Below are 10,561 nucleotides of genomic sequence, written 5' to 3'. Positions count from 1 at the left end.
GGAAGATGGTGAAAAGTAAGGGAAGGTGGTGAAGGGTAGGAAATTGGTGAAGGGTAGGGAAGGTGGTGAAGGGTAGGGAAGTTGGTGATGGATAGGGAAGGGTAGGGAAGGTGGTGAAGGGTAGGTAGGAAGGTGGTGAAGGGTAGGGCAGGTGGTGAAGGGTAGGGAAGGAGGTGAAGGGTAGGGAAGGTGGTGAAGGGTAGGGAAGGAGGTGATGGGTAGGGAAGGTGGTGAAGGGTAGGGAAGGAGGTGAAAGGTTGGGAAGGTGGTGTAGGGTAGGGAAGGTGGTGAAGGGTTGGGAAGGTGGTGAAGGGTAGGGAAGGTGGTGAAGGGTTGGGAAGGCGGTGAAGGGTAGGGAAGGTGGTGAAGGGTAGGGAAGGTGGTGAAGGGTAGGGAAGGAGGGAGGTGAAGGGTAGGGAAGGTGGTGAAGGGTAGGGAAGGTGGTGAAGGGTAGGGAAGGTGGTGAAGGGTAGGGAAGGAGGTGAAGGGTAGGGAAGGTGGTGGTGAAGGGTAGGGAAGGTGGTGAAGGGTAGGGAAGGTGGTGAAGGGTAGGGAAGATGGTGAAGGTGAAGGGTAGGGAAGGTGGTGAAGGATAGGGAAGGTGGTGAAGGGTAGGGAAGGTGGTGTAGGGAATGTCGTTATTATGACCACACATACACCCGTATGATCATGCTGTGGCTGGTGTATGATGCTGTCAAACTGTATAGTGTTATCTTGGTCTATATTCCTAGTATCACAAATATTATTGCATCCATCTTAATCTCTTTTTTGACAATACTCTAGTATATATTACGTATTGCCATAATTTGTTTGAAATACCTATACATATTATGTATTATTACCAAATGCGTATACATTTGAGTTCATAGCAGAAGCCTAATGTCGTGTATCGTGCAACTACCATTATATGTCTATAGTAAGGAATGCTATGTATTGCTGTATAGGACATGCTATGTGTATTATGATATAGAATGTATACTTTTATATATATCTGATGTATTACTAGCATGTATACTGTGATCTATCTATACTTTTATTCATGTATACTTAGGAAATCCTCCATTATCCCCCCCCCCCCCCGCATGGCATACCGTCTCCAGTCAGTATATCCATGTCTAGTAGATATGAATTCTTCGTGTGATTGTTTATATATCATGATATATGAGAAAGCTGCATGAATGCGCAAGCCATAGATTACCTAAGAACTCTATCTGACCCGGCCAGGATTCGAACCCATGCCGTCCAGGATCACCCCTAAACATGCACAGTACCGTGACCACCGCGCCAATGATCGTCTAAAAAAGACGATCATTGGTGCAGTGGTCACGGTACTGTGTACGTTTAGGGGTGATCCTGGACGACATGGGTTCGAATCACGGCCGGGTCAAATAGAGTTCTTAGTGATATCATGATATATTCTCTTGTACATATGATATGTATTCTCCTGTAAGGTTGTATATTGTAATAAGCAATTAGTTTGAAGGAGGAGCGTCGGTTGACTTACCAAGTTGGAAACAATGTCTTTCCTTTTTTATATTTATTTAAGAAAATACAATATATATATCATATATACATCTCGGCCTGGCCGGCCCTTGGCGAGTCACTACACTCTTCATTTCTCAGATGGGCGAACGTGTGACGCCCGGCTCTTTGAGTGGCATTTTGTGTTTATTGATTACTAGTATATACATAATTATGCTGTTATGCTTGTATTGGATCAGACTACCGAGGCACATCATTTATGCCAGGTGGTAGGTGATTTTATGTATACATATTGAGGTGGGTACCTAGGGGCCTTAAGTGGTTGCTACTGTGCCTTGATATGTTATTGATTCCTCACCCACTAATTAGTAATGTGTGACACCACCATCCTGTACTTGTGTATAAATCATGCTAGGGGTTTGTGTACCACTGGACTAGGATAGAGCCTGGTGTCAGCTAGTCAGCTTCAACATCTTTATTGAAGATGTTTTGAAGATTTGTATCTCTGCATATGATTCAGCTTGCAGTCCTAAGTGAACCGAGTAAGGATACTTTCTAATACTGCACTTGCACGATAGCACGATAGAGGTAAGTGTTCAGAGTCTTGTATGTTTGGGGTCATGCTTGTATAGTATATTCTTATTTTAGTGATAATAATAGTTTTTTGTAGAAAGTGCCTTATTGATTAATTCAGAAGATGGAGAATGTATTAAAAAAGAATTTGCAGAATCCATCTGTGGAGAAAATTAAGACCTTGACTAAATCAGTGATTATTTGTATGGGAAAAACCTAGAGCTAGATGTGGCACCCAGAATGACTAAAACTAAATTATTGAAGACTATATTTTTGCATCTAGTAGATGGTAGGTTGAATGATGAAGTACCTAGTTGATACCTGGTTGATGGGGTTCTGGGAGTTCTTCTACTCCCCAAGCCCGGCCCGAGGCCAGGCTTGACTTGTGAGAGTTTGGTCCACTAGGCTGTTGCTTGGAGCGGTCCGCAGGGCCACATACCCACATCAGCCCGGTTGGTCCGGCACTCCTTGGAGGAATAAATCTAGTTTCCTGTTGAAAATGTCCACGGTTGTTCCGCCAATATTTATTATGCTTGCTGGGAGGATGTTGAACAACCGTGGACCTCTGATGTTTATACAGTGTTCTCTGATTGTGCCTATGGCACCCCAGCTCTTTACTGGTTCTATTCTGCATTTTCTTCCATATCGTTCACTCCAGTATGTTGTTATTTTACTGTGTAGATTTGGTACTTGGCCCTCCAGTATCTTCCAGGTGTATATTATTTGATATCTCTCTCGTCTTCTTTCTAGTGAGTACATTTGGAGGGCTTTGAGACGATCCCAATAATTTAGGTGATTTATCGCGTCTATGCGTGCCGTATATGTTCTCTGTATTCCCTCTATTTCAGCAATCTCTCCTGCTCTGAAGGGGGAAGTGAGTACTGAGCAGTACTCAAGACGGGACAACACAAGTGACTTGAAGAGTACAACCATTGTGATGGGATCCCTGGACTTGAAAGTTCTCGTAATCCATCCTATCATTTTTCTGGCTGTCGCAATATTTGCTTGGTTATGCTCCTTAAAAGTTAGGTCGTCAGACATTATTATTCCCAAATCCTTTACATGCTGTTTTCCTACTATGGGTACATTTGATTGTGTCTTGTACTCTGTATTATGTTTAAGGTCCTCATTTTTACCGTACCTGAGTACCTGGAATTTATCACTGTTAAACATCATGTTATTTTCTGATGCCCAGTCGAAAACTTTATTAATATCAGCTTGGAGTTTTTCAATGTCTTCAGCCGAGATAATTTTCATACTGATTTTTGTGTCATCTGCAAAGGATGAGGAAAAGCAGCGGTGCAAGGACTGTACCCTGAAGTACAGAGCTTTTAACTGCACTTGAACTAGATTTTATATGGTTGACCGTTACTCGCTGAATCCTGTTTGACAGAAAACTGAGTATCCAGCGTCCTACTTTACCGGTTATTGCCACTGACTTCATTTTGTGTGCTATCACGCCATGGTCACATTTATCGAAAGCCTTTGCGAAGTCCGTGTATATCACATCAGCATTCTGTTTTTCTTCTAATGCCTCAGTGACTTTGTCGTAGTGCTCAAGTAGCTGTGAGAGGCACGATCTTCCCGCTCGAAATTCATGTTGGCCTGGGTTGTGAAGGTCATTGGTCTCCATGAAATTGGTGACCTGACTCCTAATCACTCTCTCAAATACTTTTATGATGTGCGATGTTAATGCAAATGGTCTATGATTCTTTGCCAATGCTTTGCTCCCTCGCTTGTGTAGAGGGGCTATGTCTGCTACTTTAAGTGCATCTGGTATCTCCCCCGTGTCCAAGCTCTTCCTCCACACTATACTGAGTGCTTGTGCTACCGGCACTTTGCATTTCTTTATAAATATTGAATTCCATGAGTCTGGACCTGGGGCCGAGTGCATGGGCATGTTTTGAATTTCTCTTTCAAAATTTAGTGCGCTCGTGTTGATATCAGTTATATTTACAGGGGTTTGAATATCCCGCATAAAGAAATTGTCTGGATCTTCCACCTTCATGTTGTTTATTGGAGTGCTAAACATGTCCTCATACTGCTTTTGTAGGATTTCACTAATTTCTTTGTCATCCTCCGTGTATGAACCTTCACTTGTACGAATAGGTCCAATACTGGCAGTGGTTTTTGCTTTTGATTTCGCATTTGTGAAGAAATATTTTGGATTTTTCTTTATTGCCTGAATTACTTTCTGTTCTAACTGCCTTTCTTCAGTTTCATATGAGTGTTTCAATTTCCGCTCGATTTCTTCAATGTCCCTATTTAAATTATTTCTTCTTTGACGGGAAATTCGTGTCTGCATAAGCAGTTCCGTTATTTTTTTCCTGCGTTTATAGTGTCGTCTGCGTTCTCTTTCTACGTTAGATCTCTTTCTGGCTTTCCTCAAAGGAACATGTTTCAGACAGACTTGATACGCTTCCGAAGTCAGTTTTTCTATTCTTTCTGTAGGACTTGTATTACTTAGAACAGTTTCCCATGGAATGTTTTTAAGTTCCCTGTTTATTATTTCCCAGTCTATCCTTTTATTATTAAAACTGAATTTACTGAATAGCCCCTCTAGCTTTATCAACGTTTTAGGTCTATTCTGAGTGTTGATGGTCGTTTGCACCTCAATGAGCTTGTGATCTGAGTATGTGGTATCTGATATCATATTGTCTCTGATAATGTCTTCATTGTTCGTAAAGACCAGATCTAGAATATTTTAATTTCTCTTTGGCTCTGATATCTGCTGATTGAGTGAAAATTTGTCACAGAATCTAAGTAGTTCTCTAATCTGTGGTTGGTTAGGTCCTGGTAGATTTCCTGGTATAATATTATTGTTTGCTATTCTCCACCTGAGACTAGGCATGTTGAAGTCACCTAGGAAGATAATATCAGGTATCGGGTTCTCCAAATTATCAAGGCTATTCTCTATTTTGTTTATCTGTTCTGTGAATTCCTCAGCCGTTGCATCTGGCGGTTTGTATATTAGAATAATCACTAAATTTATTTTCTCTATTTTTAATCCCAGTACCTCTACCACCTCATTTGTAACGTTAAGGAGCTCCGAGCATACAAGGTCTTCCCTAATGTACAGACCCACTCCTCCATGTGACCTAATTTTCCTATCACACCTGTATAGGTTATATCCTGGAATCCAGATCTCACTGTCCAACAATTCCCCTGCATGGGTTTCTGTGAAAGCTCCAAATACTGCATTTGACTCCGTGAGGAGGCCATTTATGAACTGTACTTTGTTGTTTGTTCTTGTTTTCAGTCCTTGTATGCTGGCAAAGATGATTGAGCTTACTCTATTAGTGATAGTTTGACTGGGAGACTTTTTCGGCAAGCCCATTATGCGTGGACATATTGAGTTTGTTCTGACCAGTACTGATTGTTGTAGGGCAGTTGTCTGTCGTAGTTGTAGTTCCCTTTCGGTGTATAATTGTATCTGTAATTCTAGAATGCAAGTGGATCTGGCATCCAGTTCCATACACTCTCCATGCTCCTCCTTTTGAATTCTCTTTCGGTCTGATATAAAAAATTTATAGAGCTTCCTCCAAATTTATTATCCTGCTTGCCACTCTTTATGTAGCGTTCCGTGCCTTTCACGTGAAAGTGTGGGTAGCTGAGGTCATAACATTTTCTGTCCTCCAGTGAGGTTTGGCACATGTCAGGATGGAAAAACCTACATATTGATCCAAATCGACACTCACTTTTCCTAAGCACATTTAAACATTTTTTGAGATGTTGGTAACTGCATTCTAATCCTTTCTTATTACCAGCATATCTATGTTTGCATATGCCCTTTGCATAAAATTTGCATAAGTCTGTCCTTCTGTTCTGACTTGCTCTATCGGGGACCGTTGTAGTGTCTGTACCTATCGAGCTGTCAGTGCTGTCTGTTACACTTTCTAGTTTACTGTCATCTACATCCGGGCCTACTGAGTCACAGTTTACAACTTCCTGAGTTTCAGCCTTAGTTTCATCCCTGACTATAGCCTCCGCCCCTGGTATATTAGAATTGTTTAGTTTAATTATTTAGTATTAGAAGAATATCCTGACAAGGCTGAGAATATGGCTTAACTTAGAAAGCAGGAATTGGAACTTCATTTTAGGCAGATAGAGCTTGAGAAATTGAAGAATAAAGAGGAGACTAAGCAGAGAGAAGCTGAGTTAGAAATAGCTAGTCTTAGAGGAGAAGAAACCAAGCAGTTGTTAATTAGACAGCAGATGGCTGAGGCGCAGATAAGGCTAGAAGCTGCAGCTGCTGCTGGTAGTAAGAGTTCTAATGGTTCTTCAGGTAGTTCTTCAAGTAGTGGACTTCATTTTCCAAAACGTTTTGAATTACCCCAGTTTAATGAGAAAGCCCTTAACTATTTTCCTGCATTTCGTCAAATTATTTACTATTTTGAAATGGCCAGAGGATTCTTGGGTGACCATTATGCAAGGTCAGTTGCTAGGGAAGGTGTAGGCAATTTTTGCCTCGCTACCTTTTAAAGATAGTTTTCACTATCCTACAGTAAAGAAGAGGATCTTGCAAGCATACGAATTAAATGCAGAAGCACTAAGACAAAAGTTTAGAGGTCTTAAACGTACACCTGATCAGACAGTTACAGATTGTGCTCGAGTAAAAGAGTCAATCTTTGATAAGTGGCTCAATAGTGTAAATACTCATGATTTTTTCCCTTAAACAGCTCATCCTAGTAGAAGAACTCTTGTCTTGTTTGCCTGAAAATTTGACCATGGATCGATTTTATATAGACAAAAGATTATTAGTTGGCGAATCTCGTGAAGCGGAGTCTTTCGTGTTAGTTATATATGCATTCTCTGCTTGAAACTTGCAGTAAATGTCTTTTATGATATTAGAATTAGTTTTTATAATAGTAAGATATTATGCCAGTAGTTATTAAGTAAATAAACACAGGTGAATATGAAATATGAGAGAAAGTGGCTGGTGGGAGCATTTACAATCACCAAATGCCCCACTGCACAAATGATGTTAGGTAAGAAGGGTAAAAACTTCAAAGACCTCTCTCATTTTTTTTTTTTTTTTTTTGAGATATATACAAGAGTTGTTACATTCTTGTACAGCCACTAGTACGCGTAGCGTTACGGGCAAGTCCTTAATCCTAAGGTCCCTGGAATACGATCCCCGCCGCGAAGAATCGTTTTTTCATCCAAGTACACATTTTACTGTTGCGTTAAACAGAGGCTACAGTTAAGGAATTGCGCCCAGTAAATCCTCCCCGGCCAGGATACGAACCCATGACATAGCACTCGCGGAACGCCAGGCGAGTGTCTTACCACTACACCACGGAGACTGTATTTGAATACTTAAACCTATAATTATGACTGTATGGACTATTATGACCTGTTAAAAAAGAGGGGGAAGTAGGGGTCCAAGACCTCTTCCTATTACACAATTTAGCCGTGTAACAATAAGTAATTTATTTATTTATTTATTTATTTATTATTTATTTATTTATTTATATACAAGAAGGTACATTGGGTTTGTGAGGATACATAGCATGGTGTTTACAATCTTGTAAAGCCACTAGTACGCACAGCGTTTCGGGCAGGTCCATAACCTAACAGATAATTTTAAGTAGGTAAATTCTAGCAAAATTTATAAAATGTTAACAGGTGAATTGCAAGAAAAATGAGATGAGAGAGATTAGTAGATATACTAAGCACATCAGTAGCTCTGATTGACTGCATTGACAGCTTGATTTGTAATTTAACAAAGATTAATAGGCACAATATAGCATTTTGATAGCACATATAAGAAGACAGCAATGATCACAATGGTAAAGTTGTTTGGATTAGATACATAAAGATTGGGGGATTGGGTAGCAGCAGATACAGTGCAATTTTAAGCACACGGTAGGAAACTATGAAGATGAAATTAGGTACATTTAATTTTTGTTTTTGAATGAGGCAAATGTTGGACAGCTTTTTTAACTCATTAAGGAGTGAGTTCCATAGACTAAGTCTCTTTATTTGCATAGTGTTTACACAGATTAAGTTTGACTCTAGTAGGGAGTTTTACGACGTAGCCCGTCCCCTCCATTTTGGGATGGAGTGGTTTCGGCCACGTCGAAAGTTGTGATAACGTTGTGGGAACGTTTGGGGTAACATAGGGTGTTTTTCGCGGGCGTGTTACCTGATGTACGATAAATATGGGGTAAGTAGTGTTCGAGTGAGGTGTGTATTGTTCTGACAAGGTGGAGAGAACGTAGTAAGTATTTTTTTTTATTAGACGAAATTTGACGTTTTCTGTTGAAATTTAGGAAAAGAGCCATTTTCTGTAGTAAATGAGAGGACGAGATTGGTAGATGGAGAAGTGGGAGGAGAATAAAGTCTAAAGATGACGGTGAGTGGGTGAAAGGGTCATAAAGATTTTAGGGTCCGCCCCCAACTTTTTTGACAGAGGGAGCGCGATTGTGATTAGGAGCGGACGCTCTTCTAAGAGTGGAAAGAAGAAGAAGAATGATGGGATATGGATTAGGAGGAGAACAACATAGAATACAGGAAGAATAAATAATAAATAGGGAAGCAGGAGGAGGAGCTTCACCAACAGCAGGAGGATGAGTAGTAGTAGTAGTAGCATCAAAGGAAGCGGGAGCAAGCTCACCAGCAGCAGCAGCAGGTGCAGGAGCAAGGAGCGAGGAAGTAGCTTCAGGAGGAGGGGCTGCAGGAGGTGCAGGAGTGGGCATAGGGAGATTGATGTATAATAATAATAAACTCAATCTAAAAATAAAGGAAAAGGTCCAGCAGTGGATAAGAAGGATTCTAACAGTAAAATAATTAAAACTTACTTAAGCGTAGCAGAGCCGATGCGTATGGTGTTTGTCTCACAAAGGTAGAAAGCATACTGAACATTTTTCACTGTACATCACCAGTACCCTTAAACCACAAGATGACCGTTGGTTGTTGTCTCAGCCAGGCGCCCGCTTGGGCAGCGGAGCTAGGGGTGGGCCGGAAATGGTATCTGTTGACAGAGATCTTCATAATCTCCAGCACTTTGATATTATTACAGTATCGCTCAGATTCTTCTCTATTTCTAAATAAAACAAGGAGTACAGGTAAACAGCTATTCACTCCCTCACTTTGTTGGACCAAGCTTTCTAAAAGTGCATTCTCCACATAATGTAAGCCTTGTCTCTCCGTCACGCGTCTGCTTGCTGGGGTGACTGTCAGCACGCTCGCACGCTCACTCGCTTAGTGGGGACAGGCCATTTCACTCGGGAAGAATATATATATTCTATATATATATATATATATATATATATATATATATATATATATATATATATATATATATATATATATATATATATATATATATATAATATATATATATATATATATATATATATTATATAATATATATATATAATATATATATATATATATATATATTATATAATATATATATATAATATATATATATATATATATATATATATATATATGTCGTACCTAGTAGCCAGAACTCACTTCTATGCCTACTATGCAAGGCCAGATTTGCCTAATAAGCCAAGTTTTCATGAATTAATTGTTATTCGTCTACCTAACCTACCTAACCAACCTAACCTAACTTTTTCGGCTACCTAACCAAACCTAACCTATAAAGATAGGTTAGGTTAGGTTAGGTAGGGTTGGTTAGGTTCGGTCATATATCTACGTTAATTTTAACTCCAATAAAAAAAAATTGACCTCATTCGTAATGTAATGGGTAGCTTTATCATTTCATAAGAAAAAAGTTAGAGAAAATATATTAATTCAGGAAAACTTGGCTTATTAGGCAAATCAGGCCTTGCATAGTAGGCCGAGAAGTGCGTTCTGGCTATTAGGTACGACATATATATATATATATATATAAAATTAAATTTGCGAGGGTACCACCTCTGGTGCCAATGTGGGGACCCATAGCCTCGAAGAAGAAAATAAAAAGTATTCAGAGGAGGCCTTGTGGTTTCTCACTGAACACTAATATTATCTTCTCCTACCACCCCCATTCTTTTGTATGTACACATATATATTTACTTTATTTGAACTTAGTTACAAAAAAGGAGTTACATATGGGTTACAAAGATGGTTATCATAGGTTGTCGAGTTGTATATATATATATATTTGTATATTTTGGTAGCAGTCTTTCCTGTAGACATCTATTATTAAATATGACCGAAAAAGTAAGATTAATAATTCTAACATGAATTTTCTCTATCTTTCTTACGTTTCTTTTCACTGTTGATGGTAATTCAAAGATCAATTCTCCAAAATTCATTTTTATTTCTAGTCTGACGCGACACTTGAGCGCGTTTCGTAAAACTTATTACATTTTCAAAGACTTTAGTTTACAAACACACAACTGAAACTGAATAGAGCTTGCACATCTTCGAGTTTATATCTACATTTGGGTGAGGTGGATGAGGTGAAAACAAACTTTCAACAATGGGTATTGAATGGGTATTAAATTCCAACACAAGACAGAACACGAAACAATGGGTATTGAAT

The 10,561-nt window shown here is 39.4% G+C and overlaps 1 long non-coding RNA gene across 1 annotated transcript in view; it reads right to left on the bottom strand.

The window, feature by feature from the left end:
• LOC138372100 (uncharacterized) overlaps window positions 1-9,128 on the bottom strand; it is a 16,459-nt gene extending 7,331 nt beyond the window's left edge. Inside the window, exon 1 of the long non-coding RNA XR_011230717.1 lies at window positions 8,859-9,128. This is a non-coding gene — a long non-coding RNA (uncharacterized lncRNA). The remainder of the gene's footprint in view (window positions 1-8,858) is intronic.
• Window positions 9,129-10,561: the final 1,433 nt, after the last annotated feature.

The sequence above is a fragment of the Procambarus clarkii genome, chromosome 37 (assembly GCF_040958095.1).
Source record: "Procambarus clarkii isolate CNS0578487 chromosome 37, FALCON_Pclarkii_2.0, whole genome shotgun sequence".
NCBI lineage: Eukaryota > Metazoa > Arthropoda > Malacostraca > Decapoda > Cambaridae > Procambarus > Procambarus clarkii.
This window is presented reverse-complemented; position numbering and strand designations above follow the sequence as displayed.